Here is a 4,681-nt window from a genome sequence, read left to right on the forward strand (position 1 = left end):
TCTTCACAATGTGTGCTTGTGGAATGGTGACAGCATGGAACCCTCAGAAGAGGCGCTTGGGTCAGATGACATTGGTCAAATGCAGGCAGACCTGCAATGTGGAGAGCAAATTCGGAGCAGACTGACTGCTGCCCTGTCAGCACCAACCCACCTCCCACCAGCTCTCTATGAACATGATTGCATTTAGGACTGGTCTTTATAATCCAGAATTTTGGAGCTTGACGTCTGTTCAACCTGGCTGCCATCATAAAGTCTTTTTTCTGGCAGGTTCCATTTAATTTGAATATTTTTTTGGGTTCCATTTTTGTAAATATGTATTTCAAAATCATAATAGGATAAATGCAACTTGTTTCTATATATGCAAGTGTGTGTTTTTGTAAATAGTTTTGGTTTCAAAATCAAAAATTGTACCAATTAAATTTAAACTTTGAATAAAGCATTTGTTATCAACCATATGATGCCAAGAAAGCAATCTTTGATGGAAGTTAACTTAAACAATTTAATACATTCTTTTTTACGTTTTATCTACGAGTTTCTGTAACAGATTTACAAGTCTCTCCTCCCTGGCTTCCTCTCTTGTTGCCCTTTCCTCGGCCCTCTCCAGCAGCTCAAGGACCCTATCGCACCGCTGGCGCTGGCGTGGTGCTGGCCCTGGTTCCTCCTCCTCTGTCCCTGACTCTCCATCAGGTCTATCTGGGACTGAATATGGGGAGCCTGACTCAGAAAATGAATGGCTCTTCCCCCAGGCTGAGGCAATGAGGCATGGGGGCCGAATGGAGGGCCTGCCACCTATTGCCTGATCCATGAGAGGGAACTATTCGCTATCTGAAGTACGTACAAAGTGAATCAGCTGTACCATTGGTTAGCGGCTGCTAACTTTCTAACTGAAGAAAAGGACATTGTGGCAGACTACGTCCGATGGTATGTTATTGACCGCAACTCATCTGTAATTGACAGGTAAGTTAAATTTTCATTTGTTTTTTGTCGTTCCACCGCCAAAAAAAATGAAATTTGCTTGAAATGTCTCATGGCATGTATATCTATGGTGTTACAACTGCTAGCCTATATGATGTCTGTCTCTCCATTCTCTGCCTTATGCTAATCTATAAATACTCAACATAACAACCAAATATAATCTTATAAGCTAATAAAATATATAAACTTAAGATAATACAATTTAGATAGTTTAATTGGTTGTTGCTGTTGGCACTACACAGCAGTGAAAGTGTTTGTGTTCACGTTGTAGATTCAAAGATGGCCTTTCAGCCCTTCAGTTTCTGACAGCACTACAGCAACACCCTTCTTTGCTGACCCCAGTTCTCTGCCACTCTGAAAAGCGACTCACTGGCTTTGACATTGAGACTCTTTACACCTGACGTCAGCCCTGCAGGGAGCAACAGGAGACAAAAAGAAAGTGTAATCTTGGCCTACTGGGCAGACTATCTCCTTGACTGTGAAGGTTTGTTTTGTTTTTTGTTATAACTACCATGTACTGTAGATCTACCTGAACATTTTTTCTTTGCAGAAGGCGAGGCTGCTCTGTCTGTGAAAGACGTTTTTGTTATGAGCGGTTGTATCAGGACCCGAAAGCAGGCAGAACACAGTGGCGAGGCAGGTTCGTCACGCTGGCGTTAAGAGTCTGGAGAGAGGTCCAGATGTCGGTAAGGAGCTGGTCGTGTTGACCCAGCAACCGACCCTGAGCCTCCAATGTACGGCGCACTGCGTCCTGATCCGCCGGATCCATGTTGGTTGGCGTGTAATGTTACGAGCGGTTGTATCAGGACCCGAAAGCAGGCAGAACATAGTGGCGTATCGTTTTCCAAGAAGCTTTATTAAAGTTTATAGAACGTTGAGCAACTCAAAAAGGCGTGGAGACCACGACTCAGTTCTTCATCAAAACAGGGAATGTAAACTTACGACAAAAATCCCGAGCGGGGTCAAAAGCAGTCCACGAAGGATAAAGACAAACAATAATCCGATAACCGGGTTCAAAAGTTATCCACGAAGAAAAAGTCTCACGATAGTCCAGGAGGGTATAGCCGGGGTATTCCGAAACAGACAAGACACGCCAACGCTGGCCACCCGTGAGAACAGTCCATAAATAGGTGGCTTGATTACCGATCATCTGCAGGTGCACCAGTCCCCGGCACCACCTGCGGCTGAGGCATGGCTCCACCACGCCCCCTGCAGGAGAAACCCTGCAAAAGAGTTCCCAAAAACTGGGAACCAGACAGTTTTGATGTTTGCCACAGGGCTGACATCACTTCCTCCTTCTGGGTTGGAACCGTTGCCAAAAATTGAGTTCCTGGATGGCTCTCCATTCCCAATGTCAAATACTTGTTCTAACTTGTTGAAATTACCAATCCTGGATTCCTACAGTGTGTTTAAGGCACAAATGGACTTTGGAATTCAGAACAGTCCAGGATTTGGCTTTTTATGAGCCATATTGGACTCAAAAAATGTTTATTGTTCTGCTGTTATGCCGTTGCCATCATTCGGTGCTGTTCCAAGTGTTTTGATGTTAAAGTAAGAGGCCGTTAAGTGATGTTAAAGATGTGTTTTGTTGCAAAGTAAGAGGCTGTTTTGTTTTTTGTTTTATTTGGGGGGGGGGTCATCATTCTGAAACTGTGTTCTGTTCATGAAACAGTAGTTCACGATTTTATCTATTAAAAAAAAAGGGAATCCATGCTCATTACTACGCATTATGTTTATTCATATTTCCCACTTTAAAATAATGATGCTGCGGGTGACAAATTAAGACACTTTGTGTACAAGTTACACCTTTATAATGTCTTTTCAATCATAGCTGAGTAATTTCTTTTAGTTTCAGATACAGCTCAACTGCAGACTGCCAGTACTCTGCCTTCTGTAAATGATTGCTCTGCATGGCCAAGTCCAGGTACTCCTGCATGTTTGCATCCCCACATGGAGCTCTTGTCAGGGGAGCCTCAGGAAAAGCATCCAGTTGAGTCTGTTCGATTTGAAATCCACAGTCTCTGGAGTCAAACCTATGTTACACAGAAGATATTATGATATTTATTTGAAAAACAAAATTACTGCAGACAATCTACCATCAAATATTACCGGTGTGGTAAGTAGTAGAGCTCATTGGGCACCCCTCCTGGACATGATGCTGTTTTGGAGGGCTGGATCCTGTGGCTGTACCACAATCAGGATGTTGTTGTCATTAGCACTCACGGTTACAGCTGCAGCTGGCAGGAGTTTAAATGTGGAAAAATGAGCATTTTGTTAGCGGATGCTCTGCAGGAGAAGCTACGTTTCAGCGGCCCTGCGTGTTCCATCAGTCAGGGACATTTGAATCGATGCTTTTTCAGCTCCCCACAATCAAGAGTTTGCACAGGGATGTTTCTTATTTCTAGGTGCTCCTGGGAGGCGCCATGTGCTCAATAATGTGAATTGTAAAAGGGTGACAAGCAATTTTTTGGCTTCAAAGACTTGGCAACGCCTCAGTGGAATTTAAATGACTTTAAATTTCCACAGGTTGCATTTATGGACTCGCTGCGCAGAAAATGAAGGAATATTCTGCCATCAAAGAGGGTCATTTTTCCAATTATATGCACTCCGGTCATGCACATTTGAATACAGCTGAATGTTTTTATGGTTTTCAGGCTGGCGGGGAAGCGTTCTTGGCGTCTCCTCTCCTCTGGAGGTGTTGCGTGGGGGGGGGGGGGGGGGGGGGGGGGGGGTCGACCATCCCTTGCTTTCCTATCACCCTCCTCCGGGTTGTGAACATATTGCCGCTGGTGGGCCGCCAGGGTCGGGGCGGCGCAGCTCTGCCCTCGTTCTGCTGAGAGACGCAGCTGGCCCGGCCGGCGTTCGCACAGCCCGAGCCGCACAATCAATCAAGTCGGAATTTCATTAATTTCCTACGGAGGTGAGCAGCCAGGGAAGGCAAGCGCGCCAGCCAAGAAACATCTGGACACGGCGCCGCTCCACGTGGCCGCCGGGCTTGGGCGAGGAGGCCGTTCCAGCGTCCCCTCCGTTATTATTCATCATCCTTCGGCCTGCCAAGAGCGCGCGGATCAGAAGTTTGTTGTTGGGTTTTCCTCATGATGGAACAAACATCCCAGAAGGACCCAGGCTAACTTAGCGCTAAGCCTTGTCGGTCAGCGAGGGCAGCTGCTGTGCGCTTCACGTCTTTGAAATTGTTGTGACGTCCTGGCGGAGTCTAAGCTCCTCACAGGCGCCGCAGCCTTTATGAAAACACACAAATATCGTTCCTGTTTTGTTGGTCATTCCGACAAATCCACGTGTGTGTAGAGCTGTCGGAGGGACGCTGATGTTTGGAGGCCCCCCTCCCATGATACAAATCTCCTTTGTATCATCACGCAACTCCCTCCCGCTGGCGTTGCCGGGCTAAATGTTCAAAGGTAGCAGAACGCAGCGACGGGGGGCAAATATTAAACTTGCACCGCAAACTTCAAAGCCACTTCAAAAGCTTCTTCATGCTTCAGCGCCTAATCCTCAAAGTGCTACCCGGGATGGAGGCGCACCGCCGCGCAGGACGCGCGTTCTCACCGCGGGCGGAAACGCGACGGCCGCGTCCGGCAGCGTTTGGATGGTGCCGGAGAGCGCGGCGCATCCTGCAGCTACATCAGGTCCTCAGCTGCGGCGTGGAGGAGGAGGAGGAGGAGGAGGAGGAGGAGGAGGAGGAGGAGGA

This window comes from Takifugu rubripes, unplaced genomic scaffold (assembly GCF_901000725.2).
Source record: "Takifugu rubripes unplaced genomic scaffold, fTakRub1.2, whole genome shotgun sequence".
NCBI classification, from domain to species: Eukaryota; Metazoa; Chordata; class Actinopteri; order Tetraodontiformes; family Tetraodontidae; genus Takifugu; species Takifugu rubripes.